Source organism: Megalobrama amblycephala, linkage group LG5 (genome assembly GCF_018812025.1).
Source record: "Megalobrama amblycephala isolate DHTTF-2021 linkage group LG5, ASM1881202v1, whole genome shotgun sequence".
Taxonomy (NCBI): domain Eukaryota; kingdom Metazoa; phylum Chordata; class Actinopteri; order Cypriniformes; family Xenocyprididae; genus Megalobrama; species Megalobrama amblycephala.
Genome location: NC_063048.1, coordinates 10,233,143 through 10,257,049, shown reverse-complemented (window position 1 = coordinate 10,257,049; position 23,907 = coordinate 10,233,143). Strand labels below are relative to the sequence as shown.

Sequence of the window (23,907 nt, the reverse complement as noted above, 5' to 3'; positions counted from 1 at the left end):
TCAACAAAACTCTTAAAACCATGATCGCTTAATTTGTCAAGGAGAATCATAGGCACTGGGACAGGTGGATCTCCGAGTTTCGTTTTGCAGTTAATTCTGCATGGCAAGAAAGCACAGCCTACACTCCAGCTGAGATTGCACTCGGACGTAAGCTCAAGGGTCCTTTGGAGCGACTGGCACAACGACCTCCTGACCCGGATAAAGAGGCTTTCAACCAGGGGATTTGGTGTGGATACAAGCTCATCCTCTGTCTCGTGCTGATGATTCATTCATGGCCAAGTTAGCTGCTAAGTGGAGAGGTCCTGCAAAGATTATAAAGCAGCTCAACAAGGTAAACTATGTGGTTGCAATGGTAGACCATAATTTTCCTCCCTGTCACTAGGGGGAGTTTTGGGTGCGTAACTATGCTAGCTCACCCTTTTATAGGAGAGTGAGTAAGATAGTAGCCAGGTGTGCTGTAGCAGGGCTAGGAGTTCATCTCTGTTTAACCCTCAGGGGTCTGAGGATTTTTGGGGCCCTGGAGAAGTTTTGACATGCCCTGACATTTGTGCTTTTTTCAGTTGTTCATAAACATATTAATGACAAAAGTGTCATTACACTGTATTCAGCACAAACTAGGCTACAATAATATGTGAGGAACATGTATGTACATGTTTGTGTTTTTGAAGGAATAACGTTTATGCGTGGTTATTGAAAAAACAAAAAACTTAAGTCACTGAAATAAGGCCAAAAAAAATATATTAAAACTGTGTTCACAAGGATTCTGGGTATTGGAGGTTGTAGACTAGAGTTTTTGCTTCAGAATGAAGTAAAAATTATCCTTCCTACTCCTTCATATAAAACAATAGAGAGATTTAAATTTTCTAAGACACTTTTGGTCAAGAAACACAGTATGCATGGAGGCGTGAATCATCATGTATAATGGGTGATTCTCACCTGAGAAGACAAAAGAATTGAATAATAATGACCTGAAATGACTTGCATATTAATGAGGCCTTTCAGTCAGGTAGGCTGTGAAAAAACCCTCTGTGATCATGCTGATAACAGGATTAAAGTCCACTCAGGACAAAAAAAAAACATGATTTTTGTGATCTCATGCATGCACGTATTATTGCACATGATATGAAGAAAATTTTGTATAGGCCTATGTTAAATTACACTACCAGTCATTGCCATTATAATGTTTTTAAAAGAAGTCTCAAGTCTCTAACCAAATAATGGTTTTCTATTTTAATATACTTTAAAATATAATGTATTTCTGTGATGCAAAGCGTCTGAACATTCCTACCTCTAGGGCATTTCATATAGGCTACTATATTTGTTATATTATAGAGCCTAAATGTTGATGTGCAGTTGACAAACTATACATCATTAAAAAGATCTAAGACTCAAGCTTCACATTTTGACTCTTAAAATCTTATATTGACCATAATTTCTTAATATGCTTAAAAGCATACACATTTGGAGAAATATTCTCATATGTTTATATCAATTTTCTATACAGAGGAGTAATATTTATTATTCTATATTTATTGTCATCATTATGAGCGCTGGATGCTGTGTTTTTAATTCATACTTGAGCTGGAGGGCGCTCTGCCCCTTTTGTCCACAAATGCCTCAGTAAAAGAAGAGACATATCATGTGACAATCAAGGAACTAACAGAGGCAAGAGATCGCTAAATATGGCTATTCAAAACACTTTTGAAGACAATAAATACACGATTGAGATGATGAATGCATGTATTGACTGAATTTGCGTCTGAATAGCGCTGGCTCCGTGGGCGTGGCCGCATTAGCGGATAATGAGCTGAATCACAGACTTCTGACATGGCTCTCTTTTCATACAGATTACATAAACACAGAAGGTTTGTTTTCGATTTGACTTATATGTTTTAAAACCTGACATCTTAACGTTTTTTTAGACATAAGTGTAATATTTTTGTCATTAGTATTCACTAAGTTACAGTTCATTTTCTAAGAACTATCAGATTGGACTTCGTTCAGAGGGAGACGAGAGATCACGCATCATGTTAGTTTTCTTTATTTTACAAAAAGCACAACATTTTGTTTTTACTCTTGAGTGTACACAAATGAAAGAAGATATTCCACAGATTAAAATGGTGTATAACTCTTAATTGTATGTGCAACATTGACGGAGTATTTTGAGTCTCTTTCACACTGATAAGAAAAAAACCACGGTGGTATCGCTGGCGATACCCTCAGACCTCAGAGTGTTAAACCCTTGTATGGGCCCTATTTTGAGGAACATCATTGTTCTTTCAGCTCAATGTAAGTGTTTTTTTTTTTGGTTCCGTTGGTTGGATTGCGTATATGCATAAAGGAATGTTTCAGGTTTGGCCTGATTATTGTTTAATTTTGTTTGTATACAGAGGGTTTTCTTGGGTGATTGTATGGGCTGTACCAATCATCAACCAGTGTTGAAACCAGTCTTGAGTACTGAAGAGAGAAAAGACAATTTCATCCTGAATACTCGTTTGGACTGATATATTCTTGTGATGTTCCTTAAGGCATGTTCTAAACAGAGGACTGGACTCTTAATGTGGACATTAACATTGTGGGTTCCATCATCAATGTTCATGTGTATAATGTGTCTACTCCTGTAAGAAGAGGGTTGCAGGGTAGACTGGTCTCATGCCTGTTTGGGGGTTAAGTACAATGATGTATTTTTTCTGATGAATGTTTTGTTCTGTTTTGTTTTTCTTTTGTTTTTTTTTTTTGTTTTTTTGGATTAATATTGTAATGGGGTTAAATACTTTGAAATACAATTGGTGGATGTCCCCCTCAGATTTTGTGTGACTCTGGTTGTTTTGCTTTAGCTGGTGTTACACTCCAAAAGATAGGCCACAAGCTCAGCCGCTGCCTGATCCACCTCACTTGTAGGTGTTTTTTTTTTTTTTTTTTGGTCTTTCCCAGGAGATCACTCAGTGTGTTTTTTTTTTTTTTTTTTTTTCTTCTTCTTCTTCTTCTTCAAAGGCACCTCTTGAGCAATGGTGATTGCTTGTTGTTCTTCCGCATTCTAAAGATTTTTCATTCAATGGCACTCTGCAATCAAGCACTTCTGACTTAGTTTGCTCAAGTCAAATTAAAGCCTCCTCTGTAGCAATCAAGCAGAGTGCCGATTCTGAGACGTTTTTGGGTTGCGTGATTGTCATATTTGGCATTTAATTCCTCCAAGATGCCAGTCTTAATTTTTGTTACCCAGCTGTGTGTCAGCATCGGTTTCCATTAAGACGCAGCATGTGTGTTGTAGCACTGGGTTGACAGACGAAACGGTAACATATGTTTCTCCTGACAAAACATCGGTCAGTTCTGCTACAAGCTTCAGTCCGTTGTTTACAGACTCCAGGACTGAAATATCTTGCTACGTTAAGTTTGGTAGTGGATGTCAGCTTTTGTCATCTGCAAAGACCCGTCATATTGCTGGAGTCTGCTCCAGAATTCTTTGTCATCTTCAGCTTAGGGGCCCCAGCGTGTTGGACAGTCCTACAGTTAATTAATAAACAATACAAATAACATTACTATTTAAATTGTCTGTTTATATCAATCTTTAAAGACTTTACATTTATCTTTTAAAATAATTAAATAAATAATTTATTTTAAGATGGATTTAAAATACATTTGTATTTTGTAATGGAAATCTGACTGTATGGTTGTAAATTTATATAAAAGGTAACCATAATCTTGTAGCCTATTTTAAATATTAAAATACAGATGTTTGAATAAAAATATAATATAAAAAATGAAGAAAAAAAAATCATGTAGGCTATATATTTAAAATAGCCTAATAAAATTCAATATATAAAATAATGGTAACACTTTACAATAAGTTTTCATTTGTTAACATGAACTAACCATGAGGAGTAATCAAAATATTTGTTAATCTTTGTTAGTTAACAAAAATACAACTGATTGTTGATTGTTAATGTTAGTTCATTAACTAATGTTAACAAATACAAGTTTTGATTTCAATAATTATTAAAATGTTGAAATTAACATTAACAAAGATTAATAAATGAAGTGCAGTTCATTATTAGGTGTTAACTAATGTTTACTAATGAAACATTATTCTAATGTGTTACCAAAATTATATATATATATATATATATATATATATATATATATATATATATATATATATATATATATATATATATATAATATGTGTATTTAAAATGAAATAATAGTCTATAATGGTTAACTTACCATTACGAGAGTGTGATGGGGGATGTTGAGCTCCTATTGCGCTCTTACAAGTTCACGTCTTCAGTGCCAACTTTTCGAGAAAGCCCCATTAATGGCCCAGCTTACTTTTCTTCGATTATCGGCAAAAAATATTACATATCACCCATCCCTACACCACCCCCCGTGAAAAAAAAAATCAAAATCAAATTACTAAGCAACCACTGACAGGAATAACACAACATAGGTATCATTTTAAAGCTTAGAAGCTCAGCTTTTAATGCATCCAACCATTTTGTTTAACTCTTAATGGGTTCTGAGTCATCCCGCTAAACCAGAGTGTACCTCTTTAGACTCTTTGATAGTGCCATTTTCTTGCACCGGCTAGCTTAAATGTTAACATCACTCTGTACACAACGTAATAGCATACCTCCAGCATCCAAACAATTTTAAAAAAAAAATGCAGTTTAGTACGTGAGGATGCCAAGGAATAAAAGTAGGCTACGTCACATAATTATTACAAAAAGTTAGGCTCCATTGTGTAACGAGCAAATTAAAATCATACACATTTAGTATTCACAATATGGAAAGAGGAAATAAAACGGTTCATTAAGGGGCATTAATGGGCATATTGAAGTCCTCTTTTATTTTTATCCATTATAGTTATTTTTATTTTATTGTTATTTTTATCCATTCCGCATCTCCCACATATATGTGTTTTAGCAAGACGGTCTGTGTTGCAAGTTGAAGATACTTGCCAGGTCATGTGTCACTACTCTGCTTTATTAATTTATCCAGTGTAAAACCCGGACACCACCAAACAAATGTGGCTTTTTGTTAATGACTACCAAAGACACTGTAAGTCTGTCACAGGCAATAGTTGCATTTTTCATCAATTCATTTCTTCTTATCCTTTGACTATGTTCTGGCCTGCCATCTAGTGGCGAAACTTACTTGCTGACCCCTGCTTTATGCTGTCACCAAAAAAGAAAAAGAAAAAGAAAAAAAAACTGATCCAGATGCAGCTCACATATAGGTGGACTTCACCCAAAAAGAATTGTCCTCCTACTTTATTTCCTTCCTGAGTTATTGCATGTCAAATAAGATATGTAAATTACAATAAAAAAATTCTATATTTTTTTAAAATATTTTATCATCAGTTTCTCAGCATGAGAATGTCCAAATGTAATAATTTTTAATCTAAATATTTTAAAAGTTTTCTATTAAACAAACCTACATTTTGACTCTCCTTGCTGAGTTATGAGTCTTCACTTTTGTGTATGTCAGAAAAAACAATTATAAAATATAGCTGCGAGCAGCGATGACGGGCCAAAGCCCGGTGGCACCACCACCCCGGTGGCTTCAGGTCAACTGTGAACGGCGGGCAATAGGCATTTAAAACGATTAAATATAAAAGGACTATGTCAATTTCACACCACATTTACTGCAGCGGCTGATGCTTGTATCACAAAAGCTACATCCATGAGATCATTTAAATTTCATGATACAGAATGTTATAAGTCAATTTCAAATGAGTGCAGAATATCATCATAATCTGAAATGTCAGGATTTTTTCTCATGGCGAGTTCAGACTGCATGATTTTAGCCCCGATTTTGGCTCGCCGACAGGTTTTGTGAAATTGCAGAAAAATGTCCGAAATCACAGGCAAATCGGTGCTTGTTCACGTGAGTGACAATCACGCAGTGTGAATGAGCAAAGACGCAATCTGAGAGAATCGCCAACGCCCGTGAGATATTTGGCATGCTAAATATCTGGACCTGTCGGCGATTCAAAATCCTGCTGTGTGAAGTGTTCTGACTGAAAACTACATCGGCAATGACTGACAGCCAATGAGAGAGCAAGATCCAGAGCAGCGGGGAGTTCGGGGAGGAGTTATAGACCACAATATCAGCAAGCATGGCTTCGTACACATAAACATTACAATTCCCTGCCCGTTTCTAAGGCTTTGCCCATGTCTACTGTCTGACAATATTGATGTGTTTGTCGAGTTCCATCCAATTTGAAGCATGTTAAGAGCCTCAAAAATGCCCAAGAATATTATAAAAGTTTGACGTGTTGCCATGGCAACAATATTTAAGATATGAAAAATACAGTAACAGGTCTACATCTGCCATGTTTTGACATTATTGTGATGAAGTTTGAAGCAAATCGGGTGAAAATAAGAGGGTGATCTCAAAGCATTTTGAAAGTGAGACACTGCTGCCAGTTGGTGGTGCTATAACTTTGACTCACAATAGTCACATCCATGTGATTGGACTACTACAACCAACACACTCGTGAAGTTTCATAAAGATCAATCCATGTATGCAGAAGTTATAACACATTTCCTGTTTCCCTTTTCTCGCCATAAATTTGTCGCCTCGCCACGGCCAAACCGTTCGAGATATCAAAAATCCGCTGGCAATTTTTCATCAACAGTGTCTTGACTTCATGCTGACTGAGTTTGTTGGTGATCGGATTAATCGCCTAGGAGGAGTATATCAAATTCCAGAGCATGCGTTTTTCAAACAACCCATAATAGCTGACTTCCTGTTGAGGTGATGTATAACTTAGAGTACGAAAGTTGTTCGGCCCAATGAGGTCTATATGTGTACCGAGTTTCAAACTAATACCTGCAAGCGTGTTTGATATATGGACCAAGTTTTCGGAGCCCATTCAATGAGGGGGCGCTGTCGAGCCCCCCTGCCACACCCAGGTCCCAGCTTCTGCCCGGCCCTGATGGCCGCAGGTTCCGATGTATGTGCAAAGTTTCATGAGTTTTCGAGCATGGTAAGGGCCCCAAAAATGCCCGAATAGTCGGAAAAAATAATAATAATAATAAATATAGCTGCGAGCAGCGATGACGGGCCAAAGCCCAGTGGCACCGCCACCCCGGTAGCCTCAGGGCAGCTGTGCACAGCGGGCAATGGGCATTTAAAACAGTTAAGCATAAAAGGACTATGTCAAATTCACACCACATTTACTGCACTATAAGGTGGCGCTATAGAGCCCCTCCTCCCTGCCCGTTTCTAAGGCTTTGCCCATGTCTACTGGCTAAGAATCCTGATGTGTGTATGGAGTTTCAAACAATTTGAAGCATGCTAAGAGTCTCAAAAGCATTCAAAACCAATGTTAAAGTTTGATGCGTTGCCAAGGCAACTGTGTTTGAGATATCACGATTCTTTTCAAAGGTCTACATATGCCATGTTTTGACATTATTCAAAAGAAGTTTGAAGAAAATCGGGTAAAAATAAGATGTTGATCTCAAAAGCATTCTGAGAGTAACACATTTCCTGCTGCCAGTTGGTGGCGCTATAACTTTGACTCACAGCCGAAGATTCATCAAAATCAATTAATGTATGCAGAAGTTATAACACTTTGTTTCCCTTTTCTTGCTATTAATTCGTTGCCTCGCCACGGCCAAACCATTTGAGATATCCAAAATCCGTTTGCAATTAAACAACTTCAATGTATTAGCACCAAGTAAAAAAAGTTTGGTGTAAATTGTATAAACCCTGTTGGAGTAGTAGTATTAAATTCAAAGCCTGTTTTTTCAAAAAATTAACATTCAAACCAAAATAGCTGACTTCCTGTTGGTTGGAGCTAGTGAATGTAAATTAGAATCCTAAAGAAAACAATAGGGCCTTCAGCCCCTTGGGCTTTGGCCCTGTAGTGATCAGCAGGCAGACATGAGGGAAGACTCCCCTCATCACCTCATCTGCCATGATGAAAAGCACAGGACTCCAAAACTCACACCTCCAAGAGAAGCAAACAAGGGAATAGATGGGCTAGCAGATAAGCCTATCAAGACAATCACCCTGACCATTTGAGGAAAGGAAGAAAGATGGCATTAGCATGTCATTGAGCAGGCTAATTCTATCACCATTCTCCCCCATTGATCACCCCAGTCCCTCAGTCGTTAGACCTGAGGTGTAAACTGAACTCCACTCACCAGACAGGTTTTGCTATGTGACTTGAAGTCACAAAGGACACAAAATAGACACACAGTGGACAAAATGGAGCAAATCTTCTCCATTTTTATTATCAAGAACTCTATATACTTCATGAGTGTTGTTTGTGTACATGCAAACTATACAAACTTGTCTACCAAGGTATACATTAATGCATGGGTAAAAGGTCAATATAACTCGATGTTTGGTCTTTATGTTTTCAGAACAATGCCTAGGGTAATCTGAAATTGGTTTGGAAAGTGGATTATGCATAGGAAAAACCTTAAAGACATTGTTCTAAACGTGAACTTTAAGCTATGCAAATGAACCTCATGCAAGAGGGGGGCCATCCAGTGGCCACCTCTGATGGCACCAATCAAAACAGTGCATCTGAAAGGTGCAAATTTGCATTTCCCTCCCTCTCAGGACAGGTTAAAAGACTTGCTTCTGGGACAGATAATCGTTCCAGTTGGGTTGCTGCAGTTCCCGTTCTGGTTCCAGGCTCCAGTTCTTGTTCCAGTCCCGGTTCAAGGTTCTGGTCCCAAGATGTGCTAAGCTAAGTCCAACTCTACAGAGTTGTGAAGTTGCTCTCTCAAGACTCTGAAGCTCTAAAGAGAGAAACAAGGAAGTTCTGCAAGAAGTGAATTTGGGGAGTTTGAAAACTGCAACAGAGACAACAACTACAAGCTTAGCCCCACCATCTTCAAGATATCTTCTGTACCAACTTCAATCCTCTCATCAGAGATCCTCCAGATCTGCGTGTTCCGGATCTGCACTCTACTTCAGAATCTAAAGATCCTTCCGTCTGCGTGTTCCAGAGAATAAGGATCATCTGCACAGACATCAGAACCTTCAAGGCTTCTTCAAGGCTTCTTCTTCTGCGTGTTCCAGGAAAAGACCTTCTCTGTGCTCCAGGAGTTCAACGTTCACAAGTACTTCGTGTTCAAGGCTGTAAAACGGAAACTCCTTTCTTCCCACTGCAACGCTGCTCAGCTCAACAAGTGGAAGACGTCACCTTCGGATTCAGCACGACCAGGCAGACGTAAATATCACTTACCAAACCTCTTTCTAGAGACCTTGGCATTAGTGTATACTGTCAGTATATGATTATCTAATTTGCATTAGATCTTGCATAGCTGATATCAATTGATAACAAATAATCTCTCGGTTTATTTGTCGAATTCAGTATAAGGTTTGCCTTATTTCTTCTAGAGAAACTACAGTTTATCTTTCCATAAGATTAACTTGTAACTGCCATAGTAACATTCAACTCATCCACTTGCATTTATTAGTCTTTTTGCACTTTATCCACTCAGTAGTTGTTAGTTACTCTTGTCTATCCTTTTGTTAATAAAATTAATTTATTACACTTGTGTCTTCCTTGTGTTGATAATACAGTAAGAGGCTCTACAAGTTAACGATATCTCACAAATCCTTCAGATAGGTCAGATGATGAACTTCCTCCAATTCATATAATTGTAATTCAGTCAACAATCTTCCATGATTGTTCTTTATTGTCAAGGTGAAACTTGACTGGTGCCCCGAAAATATTGGAAGGAATCATCTGACTCAATATTAATATTAATACAAAATATTAATATTAATATTTAAAATCATAAACCACTAAATCTGTGGTACCCTTGGGTGAGGCTAGTCCAAAATCACTACAGCCCTAATAATAATAAAGCTGCAAGCAGCGATGAAAGGGCCCTCGCACCCAGGCTAACCGCCACCCGTTGGCATCAGGAAAACAGTGAACAGTGGGTGACATGGATGTAAGCGAGAAAATACAGGAGAAATATAGCCAAGTCATTTCAAAGTGCCACACTTCCTGCTGCCAACAGGTGGCGCTTTGACCGTAACCGAACATTGCCATGTTGATGTCTTCTGGCCAGGACTATTATCAAACATGTGAAGTTTGGAGCAGATCGGACATTGTATGCCTGAGATACTAGAACTTCCTGTTTCTTGGCTTTAATCGCATACATTTGCACTTAGCCAAGTGTTTCATGATTTAACACATTTCTAGCATGTTTGGTACATCATGGCATATTAAAATGTTTTTCTGAGACTGAACTAAAGTGTAAAGCATGCCATTTCCTGTTGCCAGCAGGTGGCGCTATGACTAACTGAATATTGTCATATAGATGTCTTTAGGCCAGGACTCTTATCACACATGTGAAGTTTGGAGCAGTTCGGACATTGTTTGCTTGAGTTACAACAGCTTCCTGTTTCATGGCGAAACATTGAACTTTGCCAGGCCGCCACGGACACGCCCTTCAGAGAAAACTCTAGATCTTCGCAATTTAACGTCTCAAAGGCCTTTAGATTAGATTGACCAAATATGATGTTGGTCTGATTAAAGCTCTAGGAGGAGTTCGTTAAAGTACAACATGTGGAAATGGCAAAAACTGCCAAAATTTTGTAGAGAAAATCTCACTTCCTGTTGGGTTTACAACTTTTGCACCCAGGGGCTTTTTTGTAGGTATTGGGCTGTTACATCTGTCTACCGAATTTCATAACTGTATGTGAAACGTAGCACGAAGGGCGCTTAATTTAAATTTTGTAGGTGGCTCTATCGAGCCATTTTGCCACACCTAATTCTGAAACCCATACCAGATGTAAATTTTCACCACTTCTGACGCGTGTGCAAAGTTTCATGAGTTTTTGAGAACGTTTAGGCCCTCAAAAATGCGATTCATTTTGGAGAAGAAGAATAATTGGCTGAGCAATTCCAATAGGGTCCTCACACCATCGGTGCTCGGGCCCTAATAATCCTTAGGGGATCAAGAGGGCCCTGCGTGAATTTTCGCTTGGGCCCTAATAAACGGAGCAATTCCAATAGGGTCCTCACACCATCGGTGCTCGGGCCCTAATAATCCTTAGAAGAACAAGAGGGCCCTTCGCCATTTCATTGGCTTGGGCCGTAATAATAATCCTTAGGGGATCATAGAGGGCCCTCCGAATTTTCGCTTGGGCCCTAATAAACGGGCAATTCCAATAGGGTCCTCACACCATCGGTGCTCGGGCCCTAATAATCCTTAGAGAACAAGGGGCCCTTCGCGCAAATTTCATTGGCTTGGGCCCTAATAATAGTCCTTAGGGGATCAAGAGGGCCCTGCGCAAATTTTCGCTTGGGCCCTAATAATAATAATAATAATAATAATAATAATAATAATAATAATCCTTAGAAGAACAAGAGGGCCCTTCGCCATTTCATTGGCTTGGGCCCTAATAATAATCCTAAAGACAACAAAAGGGCCTTCAGCCCTTAAGGCTTTGGCCCTAATAATCCTAAAGAAAACAAAAGGGCCTTGGCCCTAAAAAATGCCTTCAGGGCTTAAGGGGCTTAAGGGGATCCAAACACTGAGTAGTTCAAAGACTCTGCTTTTCACATCAAGTTTCCTCCCAATGGATTATTCAGATTGTCACATATTTGCATATTATCAAAGATTGCAAGTACAAGCATTTAATGTGGTTTGCAGTCTTTTTCTATTGGATTGGAAAAAGACTGGCCACCACAGTCGGGGACTATAAATGAAGATCTATTTTCTCTGATTATTTATTTTGAATTTGGTATCATCAGTGGGGATTGGCATATTGGTTTTATTTATTGTATTTGTTTTTTCATTTTCTTTTTTTTCCATGTGTATATGTATTACTCTGGTTATTCTACTGATTTACCAAGCATTTACATAAACGTTTGTACAAGTTTAAACTCATTCATCTGTCTCTATTGGTTTTGTGACAACACGCTGTCCATTTTAGCAGCATAAAGTTGACTGGGTCATCCTTTTGATTAAGTATATAACTTATTGCCACAAAAGTAGACTTGGTTATATCATGCAAGTGATGGAACAGAGAGTAAGGCTTCATTTGTCATTGCTCACATGATTTTCTGAAAACAATCAACCCTCAAAACGGGGCTTCTTAGTAAATTGCAATACTTACTAGATACATGCTTTGAAGCCTTGGTCAAGTAAAGTCATCTTCATTTATATAGTGCTTCTTACAATACAGATTGTTTCAAAGCAGCTTCACAGTGGTAATAGGAAAATGAATGGCAGAGATTGTTTTGGCTTTACAGCAGATCTAGGCAAAAGTAATTATTGAGCTAAAGTTTTTGATTGAATCACTTCCATTATAAAAATCATTCATTATTAACTTAGGGGCCGCTTAAATGACACCTTTTTAACTGAAAACCAAAGACTTTTAATGAATTATTTTAATACGTGTATAGTCTATAGGTATTGTCGTAGAAATTTCCAATACCAATCTGACTTCACCACTATAATTCAAACAACCTCCAGTTGTCAATATAATATAATACAATACTAAAATACCAATACAGTACTACATTACCTTCGAGGTAATTCCCGTCCCGAATATAAAACAATATAATACTACAGTATCTCGAGGTAATTCCCTTCTCAAATACTTCTAATACATTTCCAATACTTTGAGGTAATTGCCCTCCCGAAGTAAGGGGACGGAGTCCCGTCAAGAAGCTACTATCACTACCTCAATCACACATGAGCACAGAGGTCTTTAGCATCTATACACTCTCACTATACATTCTCAGAGGTCACTTGTCACAACAACAGAGCGAGTCTCAATTAATAGAAAGATACATGCACATTTAAGTCTTACAGTTGAGGAAAATCAATATCTTCTTCACTGTAATTTGTTCTGGTGATTGATTTGTGATGATCTTAGCTAATTATATGACTGGTCTTTGACATGAGTATCATTAGTCTGCATCTTCTGTACATAAAATATTTCTATCACAGTATGCACATTTGAATATGTATGTGTGCAGACGCTTTGTCTTTCTTTACCACGTGACATTGCCAAATTACTTGTCTGGCCTGCATAATACAAAATTATTTGTTGTTTCCGCGGATCCATGCGAACTGGAAGAATTTTTGAACGTTTTTTTCTATATATAGGGAAAGAAAAGGGAAGGAGGTTTTTACATTTGATAGTTTAGTTGACAGCAAATCTGATACAACAAGTATGTTGTAAATCACAGACTAGTATTAAAATAGCGACAGTCTGGTCGGTATGAATTGGTAAGATTTGTCAAGGCGTGAAGAAATATAGAGCTGAGTATCATCAGCATAACAGTGAAAACTAATGCCACGCTTTCTAATGATATCTCCTAAGGGTAGCATGTACAAAGTAAACAGCAACTGTCCTAGTACTGAGCCTTGCGGTACTCCATACTGAACTTCTGATCGATAAGCAGTGCTTCCCACACATAGACTTTACTTGGGTGGGCCGCCCACATATAATAACGGCCGCCCAAGTATATTTGGAGACACATTTTAGCTTTTATTATTTTTATCCTCTTATACTTTTATATCCGCGCAAGATAATGAAACCATCCGCGATCGAATAACTAGTCGTTTCGTACCTGCTCATTATGTGTGCGTCAGAACTGGTTACTCCCGCTAGCATTCCCACGGGCGCTGCATGTTGCAAAGTCACAAGGTGGCGCTGTTGCGCGTTCTACAAGCTCGTGCAACAGTGCCTCAGACTGCTTCAAAGTGATTCTCTATCAATGAAAAGCGCAGATTTATGCCAAGCGATTGCTAATGAACTCAAGTTGATGAATTATTACAAAGTCTACTTCATGGCCATTATATAAAATGTTTTAGACGATTGTAAGAATCTGAAGGATTAGCCTGCAATAGTACAGTCATTTCAAAATAAGAGTCCCGGTGTATTTCGGGCTTGTTTATAATTAAAAGTCACATGCTAAGTTTTTTCTTTTTCTTTTGGGCATTATTGGTATTTTGGTTACACAATAAATTGTATTTAATTTGATTTCCATTTAATTCATAGTAAATTATTGTAGTCTCCCCCATAGGAAGAAAAGACTAAGAACATTATTTGACACATATATTATTAATTTTATAAATTTTACTAGTAAAATCTGTGTCCCATTCACTGAGAGAGACACTATATGACAGCAAGGAGAACATATGAAAAGGTGAACCATTTAAATGCTGTAATTTTGCATAATTTACAATGCATAATAATACATAATATTAGTATGTAATTAAATGTAATATGCTATGTAATTAAAATTAATTTCAATAAATTAAAATACTGTTAAAAATCACACATTATTTGTTTGTCACATGTAATAGACTATTTTTGTGCCGTGGGTAATAGGAGGATTTTTCGCCTGCAAGTATATTTCAAACCTGTGGGAAGCACTGATAGGACATCTCTTCGTTTACTACTACAAACTAATAACGGTCAGGTAAGTATGATTTGAACCATGCCAATGCAATTCCACTAATACCAACATAATTTTTGAGTCTACTCAAAAGAATGTTGTGGTCGATAGTGTCAAATGCAACACTAAGATCCTGTAACACTATTAGAGAAATACAGCCACGATCCAATGAAAAGAGCAAATCATTTGTAACTATGGCTGCAACTAACGATTATTTTGATAATCGATTAGTTGTCTGATTTAATTTTTTCGATTAATCGGATAAAAATTCTAATTAGGGGCCAAGCACCGAAGGTGCAAAGGCACCTATTGTAATCTTTAGTTTTCTTATTAGGGGCCAAGCACCGAAGGTGCGAAAGGCACCTATTGTAATCATTTAGTTTTCTTATTAGGGGCCAAGCAACGAAGGTGCTTAGGCACCTATTGTTATTGTTGGCATTCCGTACTTTTATTAGGGGCCAAGCACCAAAGGTGCGGAGGCACCTATTGTATCTGTTGGCGTTCTTTTTTTTATTTTTTTAATTAGGGGCCAAGCACCAAAGGTGCGGAGGCACCTATTGTATCTGTTGGCGTTCTTTTTTTTTTTTTCTTCTTCTTCTTCTTCTTCTTCTTCTTCTTCTTCTTCTTCTTCTTCTTCTTCTTCCGCTCTTGAAGTCTATGACAGCCCATAGAACCGCTTGCGGTAAAGTTATGAAATTTGGCACACAGTTAGAGGACAGTCTGAGCTATGTCCATAGCAAATTTGGAGTCTCTAACTTAATCCCTCTAGCGCCACCAGCTGTCCAAAGTTGCACTTATGTTTATGTTAATAACTTTTGAACCATAAGGGCTAGAAACAAAATTCTTTTTTCCTCTGATCCCTTGGCTGATCAGAGATCATCTTCAGACCATGCTGACAAAAAGTTATGGAATTCAAGTCGATTCCTCAAACCGTTTTCGAAAAACACGGGAACAAATTGTACGTAGTGCTTGCGAAAATAGACATAATGCTGTATCTCCGCAACGCTTTATCATATTCAGACCAATCTTGGTACCTGTCATCACAAGCATGACCTGAGGCAACATGCAGCGTTTCGGCGCAGTGCCACCTAGTGGTGCGGAGATATGAAAAATTGATATTTTTGCTTATAACTTCTGATGGGTTTGTCCAAAAATCATAAATTTGGTCTCGTTGGATTCGGGGAATCATGCCGAGTCGAATGATATCCAATTTTCGCATATCAGACATTTTGGCCGTCGGCCATTTTGAATTTCGTGCTAAAATGCTGTATTGTCTGAACGCATTAGCGTATTGTTACGAAACTTGGTATGGGTCATCAGGACAATGCCCTGAAGGAGCCTGAGAAGTTTCGGCACTGCGCCACCTTGTGGTCAAAAGTTATAACAAAATTTACAAAAATGCTAATAACTTTTGACTATATTAACCGATTATAATGAAACTGGTCTCAGTAGATTCCGTGGGTCATGCTGAGAACATAGATATCAAATTTGCCATAGTTAGCTGAACTTCCTGTCCGCTGTATTGTTTTTCTTTAAAAACCTACTTTTTCGAACTCCTCCTAGACCGTTGCTCCGATTTTCACCAAAATCGAACCGTATCATCTTCAGACCATGCCGACAAAAAGTTATGGATTTCAAGTCGATAAGTCAAAACATTTTCGTATACCAGAGCAACGAATTTGGGGCATGATGCAAAAACGACTCTTGAAGCTGTATCTCTGCAATGCTTTATCATATTCAGACCAAACTTGGTACGTGTAATCACAATCGTGACCTGAGGCATCATACAGTGTTTCGGCGCAGCGCCACCTACTGGAGTGGAGATATGAAAAATGGCTATTTTTGCTTATAACTTCTGATGGGTTTGTCCAAAAATCATAAATTTGGTCTCGTTGGATTCGGGGAATCATGCCAAGTCGAATGATATCCAATTTTCCCATATCAGACATTTTGGCTGTCGGCCATTTTGAATTTTGTGCTAAAATGCTGTATTTTACGAACGCATTAGCGTATTGTTACGAAACTTGGTATGGGTCATCAGGACAATGCTCTGAAGGAGCCTGAGAAGTTTCGGCACTGCGCCACCTTGTGGTCAAAAGTTATAACAAAATTTACAACAATGCTAATAACTTTTGTCTATATTAACCGATTATAATGAAACTGGTCTCAGTAGATTCCGTGGGTCATGCTGAGAACATAGATATCAAATTTGCCATAGTTAGCTGAACTTCCTGTCCGCTGTATTGTTTTTCTTTAAAAACCTACTTTTTCGAACTCCTCCTAGACCGTTGCTCCGATTTTCACCAAAATTGAACCGTATCATCTTCAGACCATGCCGACAAAAGTTATGGATTTCAAGTCGATAAGTCAAAACGTTTTCGTATACCAGAGCAACGAATTTGAGGCATGATGCAAAAACGACTCTTGAAGCTGTATCTCTGCAATGCTTTATCATATTCAGACCAAACTTGGTACGTGTAATCACAATCGTGACCTGAGGCATCATACAGTGTTTCGGCGCAGCGCCACCTACTGGAGTGGAGATATGAAAAATGGCTATTTTTGCTTATAACTTCTGATGGGTTTGACAAAAATTCATAAATTTGGTATGGGTCATCAGGACAATGCCCTGAAGGAGCCTGAGAAGTTCCAGACCAGCGCCAACTTGTGGTCAAAAGTTATAACAAAATTGACAAAAATGCTAATAACTTTTTTTTCTAATTGCTCACTGCTGCTGTTGGTCTGATGCTCCCAGCCATGTTGGCTGGCTTCTTGTGCCGTTTTTGTGCTTGGCCCCGCAATTGCTGCTTGCAGCTATATTTATTCTTCTTCTTCTTCCGCTCTTGAAGTCTATGGCAGCCCATAGAACCGTTTGCGGGAAAGTTATGAAATTTGGCACACAGTTAGAGGACAGTCTGATCTATGTCCATAGCAAATTTGGAGTCTCTAACTTAATCCCTCTAGCGCCACCAGCTGTCCAAAGTTGCACTTATGTTTATGTTAATAACTTTTGAACCATAAGGGCTAGAAACAAAATTCTTTTTTCCTCTGATCCCTTGGCTCAAGCCGAATCGATTGCACCCTATGACGTCATTTTCCGTCATGAAAATTTTTCCGCCATTTTGAATTTTCTGAAAAACCTACTTTTTCGAACTCCTCCTAGGCCGTTGCTCCGATTTTCACGAAAATTGAACCAGATCATCTTCAGACCATGCCGACAAAATGTTATGGAATTCAAGCTGATTCCTCAAACCGTTTTCAAAAAACATGTGATCGAATAGTACGTAGTGCTTGCGAAAATAAATGTGAGGCTGTATCTCTGCAACGCTTTATCGTGTTCAGACCAAACTTGGTACATGTCATCACAAGCATGACCTGAGGCATCATGCAGTGTTTCAGCGAAGCGCCACCTACTGGTGCGGAGATATGAAAAATGGTCATTTTTGCTTATAACTTCTGATGGGTTTGGCCAAAAATCATAATTTGGTCTCGTTGGATTCGGGGAATCATGCCGAGTCGAATGATATCCAATTTTCCCATATTGGCCATTTTAGCTGTCGGCCATTTTGAATTTTGTGCTAAAAAGCTGTATTTTACGAACGCATTAGCTTATCGTTACGAAACTTGGTATGGGTCATCAGGACAATGCCCTGAAGGAGCCTGAGAAGTTTCGGCACTGTGCCACCTTGTGGTCAAAAGTTATAACAAAATTTAAAAAAATGCTAATAACTTCTGACTATATTCACTGATTGTAATGAAACTGGTCTCAGTAGATTCCTTGGGTGATGGTGAGAACATTGATATCAAATTTGCCATAGTCAGCTGAACTTCCTGTCCGCCATATTGTTTTTCTTTAAAAACCTACTTTTTCGAACTCCTCCTAGACCGTTGCTCCGATTTTCACCAAAATTGAACCGTGTCATCTTCAGACCATGCTGACAAAAAGTTATGGATTTCAAGTCGATATGTCAAACCGTTTTCGTACACCGGAGCAACAAATCTGAGGCATGATGCAAAAACGACTCTTGAAGCTGTATCTCTGCAATGCTTTGACATATTGACATCAAACTTTGCAAGTGTCATTCAGGGTATCATGCCGAGTCGAATGATAACCATTATTACCATATCAGCCATTTTGGCCGTCGGCCATTTTGAATTTTGTGCTAAAATGCTGTATTTTATGAACGCATCAGTGTATCGTCACAAAACTCGGTATGGGTCATCAGCATGATGCCCTGAACCAGCCTGAGAAGTTTTGCACCAGCGCCACCTAGTGGTAAAATCAAATATTCAAATGCTTATCACTTTGACTGTGGTCGACTTGTTTTCAAAAGAGTCATGTCCTTAGACTCCCGAATCCCTGCTGAGTCCAACGATACCAAACATGTTAGGTTTCGAAATATGGTTTGTCCGCCATGTTGAATTTTGCGAAAAACCTACTTTTTCGAACTCGTCCTAGACGCTTCATTTGATTGTCATGAAAATCAAACCAGATCATCTTCAGTCCATTCTGGCAAAAAGTTATCAAAAGCTTTTCGGTAAATCAAGCCATTCTCAAATAACACGCAAATTAATTTAACGTAGAGCACCCAATTTGGACTCATGGCTGTATCTCTGCAATGCTTTATCATATTCAGACCAAAGTTCATACATATCATCCCAAGCAAGACCAGAGCCTACATGCTGAGTTTTGGCGCAGCGCCACCTACTGGTTTGGATATACAAAAAATGGTTATTTTTGCTTGCAGCTTCAGATAGGTTTGTCCAAAAATCATAACTTTGGTCTTGTTAGATTAGGGGCATCATGCCGAGTCGAATGATAACCATTATTACCATATCAGCCATTTTGGTCGTCGGCCATTTTGAATTTTGTGCTAAAATGCTGTATTTTACGAACACATTAGCATATCATCACAAAACTCGATATGGGTCATCAGTACGATGCCCTGAACGAGCCTGAGAAGTTTCACACCAGCGCCACCTAGTGGTAAAATCAAATATTCAAATGCTTATCACTATGAGTGTGGTCGACTTATTTTCAAAATAGTCATGATCTTAGACTCCTGAATCCCTTCTGAGTCCAACGATACCAAACATGGTAGGTTTCGACATATAGTTTGTGCCTCATGTTGAATTTTGCGAAAAACCTGCTTTTTCGAACTCGTCCTAGACGCTTCATTTGATTGTCATGAAAATCAAATCAGATCATCTTCAGACCATTGTGGCAAAAAGTTATCAAAAGCTTTTTGATAAACTCAATCATTCTCAAATAACACGCAAATTAATTTAACGCAGAACACCCAATTTGGACTCATGGCTGTATCTCTGCAATGATTGATCATATTCAGACCAAACCTCATACATATCATCCCAAGCAAGACCAGAGCCTACATGCTGAGTTTTGTCATAACGCCACCTACTGGTCTGGAGATACAAAAAAGCCAAAATAGCCATTATTTTTGCTTATAGCTTCAGATAGGTTTGTCCAAAAATGATAAAGTTGGTCTTTTTCAATTCGGGGCATCATGCCAAGTCGAATGATATCCAATTTTCCCATGTCGGCCATTTTGGCCATCGGACATTTTAAATTTTGGTTTAAAATGCTGTATTTTGTGAATGCATTAGTATATTGTTGCGAAACTCTGTATAGGTCATCAGCACAAGGCCCTGAAAGAATCTGAATAGTTCCAAACCAGCGCCACCTCATGTATTTTTTTTTCACATGCTTATAACTTTTGATCTGGTTGACTTATTTTTTCGGGAGTCATATCCTTAGTGAGTGTCATTGTCACCTCACTCTGACCAAACCACATTCATTTGGTCACAGCGCCACCTATTGGTCAAAAGTGATAAACCAGTAAATCTTTATTACTGACTGTATATATAATTTTCCAACTCTTTTTCCTTAAATGATTGTAATAGGTCTTTAATTGCTCACTGTTGTAGTTGGCCTAATGCTCCCATCCATGTTGGCTGGCTTGTTGTCCCTTTTTTGCTTGGCCCCGTAATTGCTGCTTGCAGCTATATTTATTATTATTATTATTCCACTCTTGAGTCTATGGCAGCTCATAGAACCGTATGGTAAAAAGTTATGTAATTTGGCACACTGATAAAGGACAGTCTGAACTATGTCCATAGCTAATTTGGTGTCTCTAACTCAATCCCTCTAGCGCCACCAGCTGTGCAAAGTTGAACTACTGTTTATGTTAATAACTTTTGAACCGTAAGGGCTAGAAACAAAATTCTTTTGTCCCCTGATTCCTTGGCTCATGCCGATTCGAATGCACCATATGACGTCATTTTCCGTCATGAAAATTTTCCCGCCATTTTGATTTTTCCGAAAAACCTACTTTTTCAAACTCCTCCTAGGGCATTACTCCGATTTTCACAAAAATTGAACCAGATCATCTTCAGACCATGACTGCAAAATGTTATCAAAAGCTTTTCGATAGATCCATCTGTTCTCGAATAGGGCACAAAAGAATTTGACCGAAAGCTCGCAAAATCACACTTAAGGCTATATCTTCAAAACAATTTATCGTATTCTGACCAAACTTTGTACATGTCATCACAAGCATGACTTGAGGCAACATGCAGTGTTTCGGCACAGTGCCACCTACTGGTCCAGAGATATGAAAAATGGATATTTATGCTAATAACTTCTGAATGGTTTGTCCATAAATCATAAATGTGGTTATGTCAGATTCAGGGCATCATTCCGAGTTGAATGATATCCATTATTACCATATCAGCCATTTTGAATTTTGTGCTAAAATGCTGTATTTTATGAACGCATTAGCATATTGTCACAAAACTCGGTATGGGTCTTCAGCACGATGCCCTGAACGAGCCTAAGAAGTTTTGCACCAGCGCCACCTAGTGGTAAAATCAAATATTCAAATGCTTATCAATATGGGTGTGGTCAACTTATTTTCAAAAGAGTCATGACTTTAGACTCCTGAATCCCTGCTGAGTCTAACGATACCTAACACGCTAGGTTTCGACTTATGGTTTGTCCGCCATTTTGAATTTTGCGAAAAACCTACTTTTTCGAACTCGTCCTAGGCTGTTGGTCTGATTATCACGAAAATTGAACCAGATCATCTTCAGACCATTCTGGCAAAAAGTTATCAAAAGCTTTTTGATGAAACTCAACCATTCTCAAAAAACACGCAAATTAATTTAACGCAGAGCACCCAGTTTGGACTCATGGCTGTATCTCTGCAATGATTTATCATATTTACACCAAACTTCGTACAAATCATCCCAAGCAAGACCAGAGCCTACATGCTGAGTTTCGTCGCAACACCACCTACTGGTCTGGAGATTCAGAAAAGCCAAAATAGCCATTATTTTTGCTTATAGCTTCAAATATGTTTGTCCAAAAATCATAAATTTGGTCTTGTTAGATTAGGGGCATCATGCCGAGTCGAATGATATCCAATTTTCCCATATTAGCCATTTTGGCTGTCGCCCATTTAGAATTTTGTGCAAAAATGCTGTATTTTATGAACGCATTAGCGTATTGTTACGAAACTCGGTATGAGTCATCAGCACAAGGTCCCGAAGGAGCCTGAGGAGTTTCAAACCAGCGCCACCTAGTGTTTTTTTTCATATGCTTATAACTTTTGATCTGGTTGACTTATTTTCACGGGAGTCATATCCTTAGCGAGTGTCATTGTTACCTCACTCTGACTATACCACATTAATTTGGTCACAGCGCCACCTATTAGTCAAAGTGCTAAACCATTGAATCTTTATTATTGACTGTATATCATTTTTCAGCTCTTTTGCCTAAAATGATCCTAATAGGTCTTTAATTGCTTACTGTCGCAGCTGGTCTGATGCTCCCAGCCATCTTGGCTGGCTTGTTGTGCCGCTTTTTGCTTGGCCCCGTAATCGCTGCTTGCAGCTATATTTATTAGGGGCCAAGCACCGAAGGTGCGGAGGCACCTATTGTATCTGTTAGATTTCTTTTTTTTTTTTATTATTAGGGGCCAAGCACCGAAGGTGCTTAGGCACCTATTGTTATTGTTGGCGTTCCGTACGCTTATTATTATTCTTCCGCTTCTTCTTCCGCTCTTGAAGTCTATGGCAGCCCATAGAACCGCTTGCGGGAAAGTTGTGAAATTTGGCACACAGTTAGAGGACAGTCTGACCTTTGTCCATAGCAAATTTGGAGTCTCTAACTCAATCCCTCTAGCGCCACCACCTGTCCAAAGTTGCACTTATGTTTATGTTAATAACTTTTGAACTATAAGGGCTAGAAACAAAATTCTTTTTTCCTCTGATTCCTTGGGTCAAGCCGATTCGAATGTACCCTATGACGTCATTTTCCGTCATGAAAATTTTTCCGCCATTTTGAATTTTCTGAAAAACCTACTTTTTCGAACTCCTCCTAGGCCGTTACTCTGATTTTCACGAAAATTGAACCAGATCATCTTCAGACCATGCTGACAAAAAGTTATGGAATTCAAGTCGATTGCTCAAACCGTTTTCGAAAAACACACGAACGAATTGTACGTAGCGCTTGCGAAAATAGAAGTAAGGCTGTATCTCTGTAACACTTTATCATATTCAGACCAAACTTGGTACATGTCATGACAAGCATGACCTGAGGCACCATGCAGTGTTTCGGCGCAGCGCCACCTACTGGTGCGGAGATATGAAAAATGGCTATTTTTGTTTATAACTTCTGATGAGTTTGTCCAAAAATCATAAATTTGGTCTCGTTGGATTCGGGGAATCATGCAGAGTCGAATGATATCCAATTTTCCCACTTCGGCCATTTTGGCTGTCGGCCATTTTGAATTTTGTGCTAAAATGCTGTATTTTACGAACGCATTAGCGTATCATTACGAAACTTGGTATGGGTCATCAGCACAATGCCCTGAAGGAGCCTGAGAAGTTTCGGACCAGCGCCACCTTGTGGTCAAAAGTTGTAACAAAATTTACAAAAATGCTAATAAGTTTTGACTGTATTAACCGATTGTAATGAAACTGGTCTCTGTAGATTCCTTGGGTCATGCTGAGAACATAGATATCAAATTTGCCATAGTCAGCTGAACTTCCTGTCCGCCATATTGTTTTTCTTTAAAAACCTCGAACTCCTCCTAGACCGTTGCTCCGATTTTCACCAAAATTGAACCGTATCATCTTCAGACCATGCCGACAAAAAGTTATGGATTTCAAGTCGATAAGTCAAACCGTTTTCGTATACCGGAGCAATGAATTTGAGGCATGATGCAAAAATGACTCTTGAAGCTGTATCTCTGCAATGTTTTATCATATTCAGACCAAACTTGGTATGTGTCATCACAAGCATGACCTGAGGCATCGTACAGTGTTTCGGCACAGCGCCACCTACTGGAGTGGAGATATGAAAAATGGCTATTTTTGCTTATAACTTCTGATGGGTTTGACCAAAATTCATAAATTTGGTATGTGTCATCAGGACAATGCCCTGAAGGAGCCTGAGAAGTTTCGGACCAGCACCACCTTGTGGTCAA

At 38.6% G+C, this 23,907-nt stretch overlaps 1 protein-coding gene across 2 annotated transcripts in view; it reads left to right on the top strand.

Moving 5' to 3' along the window:
- The window catches only part of LOC125268440 (mediator of RNA polymerase II transcription subunit 1-like), a 100,501-nt gene that overhangs the window by 49,923 nt on the left and 26,671 nt on the right, over positions 1-23,907 (top strand). The gene's annotated exons all lie outside the window — the stretch shown is intronic.